A 14,937-nucleotide genomic window follows, 5' to 3' on the forward strand; every position below is an offset into this window, starting at 1 on the left:
TTTCCTACGGTTTATCAACGAGGTATTCCACGATCTCATTAGGAGATCAATCGTTATTACGTACATGGACAATTTAATAATTTCTGGCTACGACAAAGAAGACGCGTTTCATAAGTTGTCGGAAACTTTGGCGGTCGCCGCGAATAACGGTCTAAACATTAATTGGAAAAAGTGTAAGTTTCTACAGAGACAGATCGAGTTCTTGGGCCATGTTATCGAGAATGGTAGCGTTCAGCCGGCACCAGCCAAGATTCACGCAGTTCAGAATTTCCCTTAGCCAAAGTCGTTGAAACAATTACAGAGTTTTCTAGGCCTTACGAGTTACTTTAGGAAATTTGTTAAGGATTATACGAAGATAGCGTACCCGCTGTACGAAGTAAAGGAAGGGCAACATTTTTCTTTCGGCATGGTGCAACAAGCCGCGTTTAACAAACTGAAAGACGTGCTATCAAAAGAGCCAGTACTACGTATATACGATCCGTCGGCGGCCACTGAGCTACACACCGACGCTAGTAAGCAGGGTTATGGAGCGGTCTTACTGCAGAAAAAAACTGGTGAAAAAGATTTCCATCCGGTGCATTACATGAGTCATAAAACCACCGATGCTGAAAAGAAATGGTGCTCTTACGAGTTAGAAATTTTGGCGATCATCAAAGCGGTAAAAAAGTTTCGCGTCTACCTATTGGGAGTTAGGTTCAAAATTGTGACGGACTGTCAAGCGTTTCAAAAGACCCTTAGCAAGGAACAGTTGCCCCCTAAAGTAGCGAAATGGGCGCTGATTTTGGAAGAGTTCGAGTACGAAATAGAACACCGCGCAGGTAGAAACGTAAGACACGTGGACGCGCTAAGCAGATACCCAGTTTTGATTGTCGAGGATACCGTATTGGCGTTAATTAAAAGCGAACAAGATAAGGAGGAGCGGCTGCACGCTATAAAGCAGCTGTTAGCCGAGGGGTCATATAAAGATTATGTAATTGAAAACGGATTGTTGATGAGAAAAGTAGGCAATAAAACTGTTGTAGCGTTACCGTCGAGCATGCAACGCGAAGTTATAAAAAAAGCGCATGAGAATGGCCACTTTAGTGTTAAAAAAATGGTAGAGAGCCTTCAGGAGGAATATGATATTCCAAGGCTAAAGGAGAAGGTAGAAAATTTCGTCGAGTGCTGTGTACCGTGCATATTGTCTGAAAAAAAAAGAAAAAAGGGAGGGTGAGCTAAAACCCATTCCCAAGGGAGATGTCCCGTTAAATACGTATCATGTTGACCATTTTGGCCCGATGACCGCTACGTCAAAGTTGTATAAGTACCTACTAGTCATTGTAGACGGGTTTTCAAAGTTCGTGTGGCTCTATCCCACCAAGTCGACCGGCATCAAGGAGGTTCTAGATAAACTAACGGCGATGCAACAAATCTTTGGCAATCCGCAGCGTGTTATAACCGACAGAGGTACGGCGTTTACCTCTTCTGACTTCAACAATTTCTGCGTTACAGAAGGTATCGAACATGTTGCAGTGACAACTGGCGTACCGCGAGAAAACGGCCAGGTAGAGCGTATTCATAGAATTATGAATACGCTTTATCCCTGTCTTAACAAAACTGTCACTAGACAACTCTGACCGATGGTATCGACATGTAGCCAAGCTTCAGATGTGCCTTAATAACACGTACCAGGGCAGTATCGGCATGAGTCCTTTCGAAGCTCTGTTAGGCGTAAAGATGAAACACCGCAATATGATCCAAATCCTTTCTTTGCTAAAGCAAGAGCACGCTCTATCTTTTAACAAGGAACGCGGTTGCCTACGAAAGATAGCGAAACAGAACATATTAAAGATTCAAGCCGAAAACCAGCGCTGTTACAATAAGCATCGAAAAAAAGCACGAGCGTATAACGAGGGCGATCTGGTAGCGATCCGCAGGACCCAGTTTGCTCTCGGTTCAAAAATCAAATGGAAATACTTGGGGCCTTACAAGGTGACGCGAGTTAAAGGCAACGACCGGTACGAAGTCGCCAAGGCGGCTGCAGGCGAGGGACCCGAGTCTACGACGTCAGCTGCCGATTATATGAAGCCGTATGCAGCGTATCCCTCGGAGACCGAGGAAACTGCAAAGATGGCCGAGTGTGGGAATCGTATTCCCCGCCGGTGACGGCGGGTCTGTGTTTACTAGAAGATAAGGCGCGCGCGGCGAGTGACCAAAGAGCGTGATGAAAAAAGAGCACGTCGGGAGTCAGTCTCTGCTAAATATCGTAGCGTGTCAGATCGAACTGCAAAAGATATTCCATTTGTTTTTGCATCCTGTACTTTGTACAAAAAAGAATTAAAACCAGCATTAAGAAAAGAAGTCGTTCCTTGTCCGATTCCATTACTCTGATTCCCACATATATATATGTAAAGAAAATCACGACACTCATATAGTCGCGTCGTCGTTTTCTTAAGTTCGAATCTGCCGCGTTACAATGTTACCAACGGAGTAGACAAAAACTAGAAATGACTAGCAAAATTTTGGAACAACGGAAAAGCCGTTATTAAAGTATAAAGTGGAATTAAGTCTAATAAAATTCACCTGTACAAGAGAATACATCACACGAAATAAAGGCTGTAAATGTTGTTTCTCTTGAATTTTTCAGGTATGATTGTTAAATGTAATTATCAATGTAATTAGTGTAAATAAAGCTCTTGAATTTTTCAGAGAAACGCAGTTCCGTCTTTATTTCAAGGAGCCTATCAAAAAAGTAAAATTGGATAGATAAAGCTTATTATAAAACAACATTTTTGCGGACGTTTCAAAAAAAAAAAAAAAAAAAAAAAAAAAAAAAAAAAAAAAAAAAAAAATGGAAAAACTAAAATTCGAATTCACGGTGAGAGCTTTGGCAAGTGATAACAAGACAAACGTCATCACCATAACCTCAATTGAGACAGAAAGAAATGAGATATTCATAATGCCAAATGAATTTCAAAATATTACACACCATGGAAAGCTGAGAAATACAGAAACATTCCAGAAAGTAAAAACAACCTTAACAAAAAGAAACACTACGAGGAGAGTTTGGATTACTTTGGATGCAGACACTTTAAAAGAATATAAAGATGGTGATGGAAATATACATTTCAACAATTATTTACTGGAAGAGCAAATAAAAGATACCAAAGCAGAACAACTCCAAACACCTGCTACGGGTATTTCAGCGGAAGCTCTACAACAAATATTGGAAAGTGTTACTACAAAGAAGGAGCAAAAACCTGAGGTCCATAATTTAAAGAAGACGTCAGAAAAATTGGTAATACAGAAATTTACAGGGAAAAATGCAAGTGCTTTACAATGGATAGAGATTTTCGAAAGTGAATGCTCAAGATTGGAAATAGACCAAGATATACATAAAATTGAGCTTTTAAGATTATTTNTAGAAGGATCTTGTATTGACTGGTACAGTTCCATGCTGATAAAATATACATTAGACTCTACATGGGAAAAATGGAGGAAAATCTTCTGTGACACTTATGCTGATAAAGGATGGACGCCAGTGAGATACGCTATTGAATATAAATACATAAAAGGTTCTTTACTAGAATATGCCCTGAAAAAAGAAAGAATTTTATTGGAAGTAAACAAATCATTGGAAAAACAAATCTTAATTGATTTGATTGCTGCGGGACTTCCAAACTACATATGTGATAGAATCGATAGGAATAAATTGAAAGAAACGGAAGATCTCTTCAATGAAATAAGAGGTCTAGAACATCTAGTAAAGAAAACCTTCGATAAAAAAGAAAAAACANATCTCGAGACAAAATCAAAAACAGTCGAAATGAAAAAACCATGCAAGATTTGTAAAGAAGAAAAAAAAGGTGAACGCTACCATCCCGAATCAAGTTGCTGGTTCAGAAAAAAAAATGAACAAATAAAAACCGTCAATAACTCAGAATTGGAAGTAGAAATAAATGAGAAAAATCCAAAAAACTTATAGTGCCACCATTAATAAAAATCAAACTACTGTTGAACGACACTTTAGAAATTTCTGGAATTTATGACTCAGGATCAAATGTGTCTTTAATTAACGCGAAATTATTAAAAAGAAAACAAAAAGAAACAAGTGAAGTACAAATAGTAAACTTGAGGACGATTAATGGTGTCAAAAAAACAAATGGTGTGACAACACTAAAGATAAAAATCTACAATATTGAAGAAACCATGGATATCTTTGTTGTAGAAAACGAAAACTTTAATTATGATTTTTTAATAGGTCTGGATTGTATAAAAAAATTCAAATTAATTCAAAACGAAGATCTAAAGATCACACAATGCAACAACTCTAAAGAAAAAACCAACACNTCAATAAAGGAAGAGATACATAATCAAAATATCAATACACCTGACTTACCAGGTGGCACACAAGAAAAGGAAAATGGGAAAACCTTACACTCAAATATGGCGCAGGAAGAAACAACAAAAAGTGTATACGAATATAAAGTAAATTTTAATGAGCATATAAATGCTAGTAATTTTGAAATTGTGATAAACCATTTAGACTTATATCAACAATCAGAAATTGAGAAATTGATTGATAAATACAAACCAGTATTCGCAAAAGACAAATATGATGTCGGCACTGTAAAAGGTTATGAAGCTCACATTGATTTAATGATAGATAAATATTGTTACAAACGCCCTTACAGATGCACAATTGAAGACAGAAGAGAGATAGAAAATCAATTANCAGAACTATTGAAGAAAAAGTTGATTGAAGAATCATACAGCCCATTTGCGGCTCCCGTAACTCTAGCATANAAGAAAGAAGAAAAAAAGAAATCGAGGCTATGCATAGACTTTAGAGAACTAAACAAAATTGTGGTTCCTCAATCACAACCTTTTCCATTGATTGAGGACCTAATGGTAAAAACTAGAAACTGCAAACATTTTTCGACTCTAGACATAAACTCCGCATTCTGGTCAATCCCTTTGAGAATACAAGATAGACAAAAAACCGCATTTGTAACTCAAGAAAATCATTACCAATGGACTTGCCTTCCATTTGGGTTGAAAACGGCTCCAGCAATTTTCCAAAGAATATTGAATAACATCATAAGGAAACACAAACTCTCAGACTTTGCAGTTAATTATATAGATGACATACTTATTTTCTCCAAAACCTTCGATGAGCATGTATTACATCTATCAAAACTACTCCAAGCAATATTAACTGAAGGTTTTAGGCTTAAATTCGCTAAATGCAGTTTCGCAACAAGTTCGGTGAAATACTTAGGTCACATAATAGAAAATAACTCTATCAGACCACTAAAAGATTATTTAATCGCTGTGAGGAATTTTCCAGTTCCAGAAACAAGGAAGAATATACGTCAGTTCCTAGGGAAAGTAAATTATCATCATAAATTTATTCCACACATTGCAATTATTCTAGATCCTTTGCATAATCTACTAAAAAAGGATGTGAAATTTATTTGGTCCAAAGAATGTCAAGAATCATTTGATAAAATAAAATCACTACTCTGTTCGGAACCAGTATTACGAATCTTTGATCCAGATTTACCAATTGATATATTCACAGACGCATGTACTAAAGGAGTAGGAGCTGTGCTGAAACAAAAAGATGAAGATGGACACAGTAAACCAGTGGCATACTTTTCAAAAAAGTTGACCGACACACAGAAGAAAAAGAAGGCAATATATCTAGAATGTTTGGCGATAAAAGAGGCCACAAAATACTGGCAACATTGGCTAATTGGAAAAGAGTTTATCGTACACTCAGATCATAAACCCTTAGAAAACATGAACATAAAAGCTAGAACGGATGAAGAACTGGGAGATTTAACCTATTATTTATCCCAATATAATTTTAAAATAAGATATAACCCAGGGAAATCTAACCAAGAAGCAGACTGTTTAAGCAGAAACCCAGTCCTAGAACCTTATGAGAATGCGGAGGAAGTTTTAAAAGTGGTAAATTTAATAAATTTAGAAGACATAAAGAACGATCAAAGTACAAACGAAGATTTACAGAATAAAAAAAATAAATTCAGATTAAAAAATGATATCTACTATAAAAAATTGAAAAGAAAAGATAAAATTGTGCTATCAGAAGATTTTAGCAAAACACTAATGAAAGACGTACACGATACATACTGCCATATAGGAAGAACACAGATGATAAATAAGATAACACCATTTTATACAGCGAAAAACATCATTTCAAATATTAAAAACATTTGTGACGAGTGTGAAACCTGTATAAAAAATAAATCAAGGAAAAAGTGTAAATACGGACTAATGTCACACTTGGGCCCCGCAGCATATCCATTTGACATCGTGTCCGTTGATACCATTGGAGGTTTTGGAGGAGCTCGTTCAACAAAGAAATACTTACATCTTTTAGTTGATCATTTTACGAGATATGCATATATCCACACATCACAAAACCAAAACTCCAATGATTTTATAAAATTAATTAAGAACGTGACACAAGATCATGAGATAAACATAGTTCTAACAGACCAATACCCTGGCATAAATTCAAAAGAATTTAAACAATTTTTAAAAAGTAGGAACATAAAGATGGTTTTCACGGCTGTTGATGCACCATTTTCAAACGGTCTTAATGAAAGATTAAACCAAACATTAGTCAATAAAATAAGATGCAAAATAAATGAAANCAAAAAAAGAAGGGCATGGACAACCATTGCACGGAAATGCGTAGAAAAATACAATGAGACTGACCACACAGTCACGAAATTCGCTCCAAAATACTTATTGGAAGGAGAAAATGTAAACNTTTTACCACAGGAATTAAAATCGAGATGTACAGACAAAGACTTGGAAAGAGATAGAAAATTAGCGTTAGAGAATACAAAGAAGTCTCACGATTATAATAAAAAACAATTCGATCTACATAGAAAGAAAATTGCATTAGAAGTGGGAGATTTAGTTTACGTGGAAAACGGAAACCGTCTGAATAGAAAAAAATTGGATGAAATAAGAAGTGGACCATATGAAATATTAAACAAGATTTCCAATTCAATTTATGAAGTCGACACCGGACACAGGAAAACGGAATCCAATCTCTTCCATATNACCAAACTAATTCCAGTGTTGGGAGATAACCACTGAACAATTACGTTCAGTACCACGTATAATTGTTCTTCTCCTGGAGGGGAGATGTAAAGAAAATCACGACACTCATATAGTCGCGTCGTCGTTTTCTTAAGTTCGAATCTGCCGCGTTACAATGTTACCAACGGAGTAGACAAAAACTAGAAATGACTAGCAAAATTTTGGAACAACGGAAAAGCCGTTATTAAAGGATAAAGTGGAATTAAGTCTAATAAAATTCACCTGTACAAGAGAATACATCACACGAAATAAAGGCTGTAAATGTTGTTTCTCTTGAATTTTTCAGGTATGATTGTTAAATGTAATTATCAATGTAATTAGTGTAAATAAAGCTCTTGAATTTTTCAGAGAAACGCAGTTCCGTCTTTATTTCAAGGAGCCTATCAAAAAAGTAAAATTGGATAGATAAAGCTTATTATATATATATATACATGTAATGAACTATACTTATAAATTTTTACAAGTATTTTTTGAATTGAAAATCTCAATTCTTAAAATCATACGGGATGCTAGATTTGCATCTCACATATGAAATACCCCAAATACCCCCCTAACTAATTTTTAAAAAATTATATTAAAGTAAATTTATTCTAAAGTATCTTTTACTAGTTATTCAAATCATAATTTTGTTTATAATTTTATGTATGTTATATTATTTGATGACCATTGTCTCTATAAGGTGTCAAACAACATTTACGTACAGAATAAGCTTTGTCTTCTATAATAAATTCTATTAAAGCAAGTACTGTGATTTAAAACTGTTGATTTAAGACTATTAAAATAAAATCTGTGATCAGACGACATTAGCGAAAAAACTAGCAGTATTAAGCTATGTTTTAAAAGTGGCAATTTTATGTTATATTAAAACTTAAGAAAAAAAGTTAAAAAATATAAAGGCACAAAGTAAATATATAGATGTTAAGATTAATAAGACTGTATATCAATATTTTTAGTTGATTTGATAATTAGAGCTTTTAATTTTTTATCTATATCAAATATCAAGTTATTGGTACGCATACTTAATAATTTAATTAATTATAATTAAGATATGTACTAAAAAATATAGACAAAATAATACTAATAAACAATATAAAACAAAAAATAAAATAATATATTATTTAGTTTACAACCCACATATACAGATATAGTTTCGTACATATTAAACTACAATCATTATATTCTTTCATATAAAAGTAATGCAAAATAATTGCGCTTTGCTTCACCCTCATCATCATTATCTTCATGCTGATCTCCACGCTGCTCATCCTCTTCAAAATTTTCTATATTTTGATCATTTTCTCTATCTTCTAAAATATGATTTTCAATATCATCAATATTTTGTAAACATATATTATGAAGAACACAGCCAAAATTGTCGCTGGTATTAAATCTACTCTAGACATGTTTAAATATTTCAGGCGCCGAAAGTGGCCTTTTAATAATGCAAAAGCACGTTCTATCGTTTGTCTAGTTTGTGATAATATATGATTAAAATTGACCTGTAACATACAAAAATAATAATAATATATATTTTACGTCCTGGACTCCACGGTCCCCTTCATTTTGCAACGTAGAATAATTATTAAATCTAACGGTAATTCTAAAAAATAATTCTTGTACCGAATTCCTGGAAAGAGAAACGAGAGCCAGCCGAGATAAGACAGACAGACTCGCGCCGGACAACGCACTATAAACAATCGAGCCTAGAGCACCTGGATTAATAAACAAATCTTATCGACTCTTGAAAGGAAATTTTTAGCGGACAATAGCCCTTTGTATAAGCGTGGACACTTGCGATTCCCGACAGACTGCCACAGCTCTCGTAACTCTAGAAGGAAAGTCGTAAATCAAGAAGCTAGAGGTGCGACTCGCAGTCATAAACAAGATAGGACACGTACCGATAAGCGAGATCTAAACAAATGATAATCTTATCGATCCGGAGAATCGAACAAAAGGGGAAAGGTCTTCGCCCCGGGGGTCAACGAACGAGAGGTCGAAATTTCGAGAAAGAACGATGGAGAAGGGGAAATCAACCAATATCTATAAAAGCGTGGATCCACGATCCACGCTCGTTAATCGCTACGCAGTTTTCACCACAGTTCGATCTTCAGTACAGTTGAGAGTTGTCAGAGAACAGCTTTGCGCGGTAAAGTCAGTGACTAACAATCAATCGATCACTCCGTTAAATCGAGGAAATTTTGCATCTTTTCATTCGTCAAACCTCCTGAGGGCGCCGCCGACTCCACTTCCGATCATCCGCGAGCAACGCGAATCCAAGCGAAACAGGTACGACCAAACACCGAGTGACGTTGCCAGTTACCAGCACCACTATCACCCAAAATATATTACCAAGTACATTGTAAGTCTCACTAATACAGACACATACAGAAGGGTGCACCATATCGTTCCGCTCCAAGAGAAGTTTTTCTCTGAAATTTCTCTTCTGGCTGCTTCTACTACCGCGCGCCGTACTCTTTCGATCTCCGCCAGCGGCCCGAGATTGAAGGAAAACGACGCGCGATAGTAGGAACAGCCGGAAGAGAAATTTCCGAGAAATATTTCCCCTGGAGCGGAACGATATGGTGCACTCCTCTGTACATACTTTGCATTTCGCCATGAGCAGCAGTCAGGATTATCAATTCTTACAACCAATTCTAATTCTCGATACACAACGTAACGTTACAATTGTAAATGCACTGCAATAACGATTGTAAACATTTATCCGATCAATTATTTACTAATAATTATCTACTCTTAATTGATTATCTCGATTTGCTACTTATAGTCATATAAACAACCTATGTTAAAGTAGAATCTTCCGAACAATAGACCCTCTCATTTCACGATCTCTTGCGGAGACGGATCCGACCGACGACCCGTAACTAACTAGTGTCAGTGTATTTTGACAAGAAATGATTTCTTGTAAACACGCTCCGTACTCGAGATTCTCTATTAATCCTAATCCAGCTCAATAATCTCGATCTTACTCCAGTTAAACATTCCGCCGATTGTAACGATTATAAAGAAATGCTATCGGTAAGATACATTATCGAACCCGAACCGTCTGTACATGTCGATTTAGCCCAAGTTTATACGAAGCTTACTCATGTCTTTTCTTCGATGTTTATTATAATATTAACAATTCTATTTGAATAAACGATTATGTTAATAGTTTCATAACAAAATCCGGCTTTAATTAATTTAACTCTTATGGACCTCGTCTAACTAACATTCCACTAGTAAACCACACTCATTAAACAACCTTTTCTTCCTCGTTAATTTGCGTGGTTCCGTCCTTGGTAATTGAGACTTGCGTCTTAGACCTAAAAGGGAACCGACGAGTGAGAATACGTTAGACAGAGAAAAATCGGGTAACTCCGTTGACCTGTCTGCGTTGCCGAACTGTCTCGCTCGACTCGCGCATTCCTGACTTCCTTATCTGTGTCAGTGTGCCGAGATAGACTTCACGTTCGCTTGAATGTGTCAGTGCGTCTGTTACGCACTACCACTAATGCCCGACCGTAACCATAGGCTCAGGACGTAACATATACAAATATATACTGTGACGTTTTTCGGAGTTCTTACGGATTTCTCGCGTCGTCCTGCCCGAAACAGAAGTGCAAAATCGGGACACGGACGGACGGTCGCGAGATAGGGAACGTTTGTATCGGCAGGAAAGAAAAGGGTGGTCGCACGAGCACACCATTGAGCCGAGCCAACGGATCCTTTGTTGTAATTTAGGGCGCCAGACGCGTGACCGCGTCAAAATCTGCGTCGCTCGACACAACGGGCCGACTAGCTCTATTGGAACGGAGAGAGGTTGGGTCTGGACGATAAATAACCAAGGCTGTCCCGAACGAATTTCGGATTAGAATTGCAATCAACCACACTGCAGATAGAGAGAAAAATAAACAATCTATTATAATACCGCGGAGTAAGAGACGACTTTGCGAAAAGAACAAAAAAATTACAAAAATAAAGTTCGCCTATATGATACGGCGAGTTTGCTCTGTCGCGGCGGTAATTGACCGCAAAAAAAATAAAATAAAAGAAAATACAAAATTACGGTGACGATTAACAATACGCTCTACACAGAAACGTAATCGATCGCAGAACCAACTTCTTATAACGACGCGTGACACCGGGAACGCTACGTCGTCGCGCTGACTTCGCATAAACTCTACGTTACCAGGCAGTATGATAGACAACGTACCAAGCGTTTTAATCAGAGCCTTCAAGAATCTGAAAGCGGCCGAATAGATTAATCTGGTCAAATCGTGTGCTTACCGCTAGGCGTGCCAAGGCGGGTCGCAAAGCGTAATATCTGCGCCGACGGACTTACTTGATCTCGCAGGGGCTGGTCGGGATTACGCCGCGGGCATGCACGGCGCGAAGCTTTCGCCGAATTCCCGTCACTGGTCGCGATGTACTTCAGCAGCCAATTATAAAGCAACAAGCACGTGCCAATTAGCACACCTGAGTAAAGCGCTCGCGAAATCGGAAGAGCTAGTTCAAGTTAGAATCGAAATGGCTGTAATCTTCGCCTGTTTCAAATGGCGAGTCCGCCGTGGAGTCCGCCACACGGAACGAGAGCTATGCGCTCTCCGCTCCGATAGATCCCCCAGTACGGTACGATAGGTCTCTTCGATTCGGTACGATAGCGGTACGATATTTCCCTTTTATGGCTCCTCCGAATCGCTCACCCCTCACTCTAGGCAGATCACTCGGAAAATCCACACTAAAATGCCTTAGAAAATGTAATAGCAGTACGATTGAGTAGCGTGTGAGGTCAGTATAGCAGCAGGTGACCGATAAGCTGTAAATTTTACGCAGGACGAAACACGTTACGATAGCGTTAGGTTAAGTTGATGATACAATAATCGGTACGGTATTCGGTACGATGATCGGTACGATACCCGGTACAGAATATGGCGGTCGTGAAACGATACGCTAGATAAACACTTGTACACGCGAGACACAACTAAATGACTAGGATGCTGCTTGGCGCGTTATTGGAACTCCAGGGCTTGTAATACTCAATAGAGTAATTACGCGAGACGCACTTAGACCTACCACGAATTAATACCACGAAGCCCCGTGGAATCCGATTCTAGCCGCTGCCGAAAATTCGAAACTATGGCGAAGGTTATGTCCATGCCGGTACCAACACGCGAGATTCAGCGACTAGCCTCGACACGAGACTCGAATAACGCGGATTTGTGGCTCACAATTAAACGAGGACACCTCACCGTCGTCGTCGCTCTCCATCCAGAAAAATTGCCAGATTCGTCGTTGAACGATAGATCGTCGGGAGTGCCGTCAGTGCGTCTGTCCCGTTCGGTAGGTAGCAACCAAGAGAGCGAGGATCGCGATCGATGCGTCTGAGCGCGCTAGGATCGCGTAGGGTAGATCGCTGCGACCAATCAGGTTGCGAGGGGCGCCACACGCGACGCGATGCTCGCGCTCGGCGACAGGACCCGCGGGCGCGAAATTCAAATCGATTACCAGGTCCTCACTAGCAAAAATGCAAGCAGCAAAGTTTTCCAAGCGTTGGATTTCGCAGATTCAACAAAGATGCAGCATGCGGTAGCGCAGCAGGATGGCAGCTGCAGGTTAGCAGCGAAGGTTTGCAGCAGGCCTGTCCGATGCAAAAGGAAGGTCAAAGCTGTCTCCATCGTTGGGTGTTCGCCTTTCTTCCTCAGCTACTTAGCGCCGAGGTTCGCTGTCTTCGTCGCTGTCCTCTTCCGCGCCGCTTGTTCTTTGAGACTCACCCCTCTGGCCGTCGTGCGAGTGCCTAGCTGCGACTCCACGCACGCCCTTCTCTCTCGCTTTCTCTCGCCTTTATCCAACAATCAACGGCTCCTGATACCTCCTCCAGTAGTGTGTTCTCGGTGTGGTGAGGCGCCAAGAGGCGCCATACAAAAAAATAACGGAATAAGCGACTAAATCTAGCGCACGCAAGCAAGCCCTGGAGGATCCTGGCGCTTCCCAGACGGTTTGCACCCCCGGACTCCCGCGATCATTCGAGCTTTTGTGGCGAGGGAGAAGCGACGCGATTACCACGTCACAATACATATATATAATAACAATACGACAAATAAAATTAAAATATCTATATAGTATTAAAAGTATTTAGTATATTAAGTGAAATATCTTAATATTAGTTTCTTAAAATTGCAATTTACATGTGTCAAGTGACCATTATCTGTAAGGTGCCAAACATCATTTACGTACAGGATACGCTTTATCTTCTACGATAAATTCTTCATTGGGAAAAGAGAAGTAAGCATTTCTCTAGATGTTGTACCAAATGTCAGAATTACGAAAAACTCTCATTCACAGACTCAGGATAATCAGCGAAACAATAAGTAAAATGTAAATCTGCATTACATATTGCTTGTAGTGTAACGGCATATCTGCACTTTCTTGTTAAATAACATTGTCTATCTACAAATATTTATATTTTCATTAATCAAATAATGTATTAGATTACAAAGAGAGAGAATAACGCTTAAACTTACAGATAGTGCTGGAATTTTGATATGTATACCATCAATAGCACCAAGAACGTGTTTAAGACCAGCTATCCGTTGAAATTTTTTTTTGATATGAATTTGATAACATCACTTGAGATTTCACAAAGAGCCTGCACAACACGTTGCACACAGTGGCTTAATGATGATTTTCTCAAATTACATTGAAGTCCCACTGACTTCTAACAGATGTAATTTATTATTAAATATCTTATAAAAGTTATTATTTACAAGTATATAAGATTAGAGAAAATTATATTTCTTAAGTTTGATTATTATGCTTGAAACTATCTTTCTGCAATGAAAACTTTTAATATATATAATCATATATATAATTCAATAAATATAAAACCAATAAAAAAACTAAATTACTGCTTGAAACTGAATACTGCAATATGTTAATTGTTAATAACAATTTCATTATTTGAAAGTATAAAAGTATGCATCAGTCTCTATGTCAGTTGAATTTAACTGCCTATTTTAAAAAACTATGAGCCTAAAATTTGTCAAATCTAAATAATTTCTTGTGACTTATAAATAAGTCACAAGACTCACATACTCACCTATAAGAATCAGGAGTTGCCAGCAACCATAAAGTGGCGAGTAATTGTACTCTCGGCGATATGCAGGGTCTTCCTATTTTATTAGGCTTTGATAATGTTAAACTCACTTTATTTTCCAATAATTGAAAACAGTTTAGTGTCATTCAAAAGTGCTCCTTGAATTGATATGTTGAAAATCTGGGTATTACAGTGTCCACATAACCTTCTATGCGAACATTTTTTTTAGTTTTCCTCTTAATCGAGAAATTTGCATTATATACAATAATTCATTCATCTCACTTTCACTTTCACTATCACTTATGTTTACAACAATTTTAAATATTTCATTAGTTGCGATAATACTTAACAAAGCAACTCTTATTTTGTTCCTGTTAAATTCCATTTTGTGAGGACCTGAGCATAAAGAGAGAAAATATTAAGAATAAAAATGAAAAACAGAGGTTAAATATAATGTGCACAATGCAAAAAAAAATAAAATATAACAAATGTATATAAATATAGGCTGTATATTATGCAGCCATGACATACTTCCTGTATTTATGTATGTTATATTTTATTTATTGTCAATGTATAGTATATTTAAAAATCCTACATTTCTAATTGTTACGTCCTGGGGACTCCACGGGCCCCTTTTTCTTGCAACGTGACGCGCCGACATACAATAAATTCCTTTTTTTCTCAATAAATAACACGAACGGACTCGGACTTCGACGCGATAG

General features: G+C 37.7%; 1 pseudogene; it reads right to left on the reverse strand.

Annotated features, from left to right (window-relative positions):
* Positions 1-8,295: 8,295 nt before the first annotated feature.
* On the reverse strand, positions 8,296-14,361 carry LOC109862276 (annotated as a pseudogene).
* Between the last annotated feature and the right edge of the window lie 576 nt (positions 14,362-14,937).

Source organism: Pseudomyrmex gracilis, unplaced genomic scaffold (genome assembly GCF_002006095.1).
Source record: "Pseudomyrmex gracilis isolate BER0280 unplaced genomic scaffold, ASM200609v1 scaffold_1580, whole genome shotgun sequence".
Taxonomy (NCBI): domain Eukaryota; kingdom Metazoa; phylum Arthropoda; class Insecta; order Hymenoptera; family Formicidae; genus Pseudomyrmex; species Pseudomyrmex gracilis.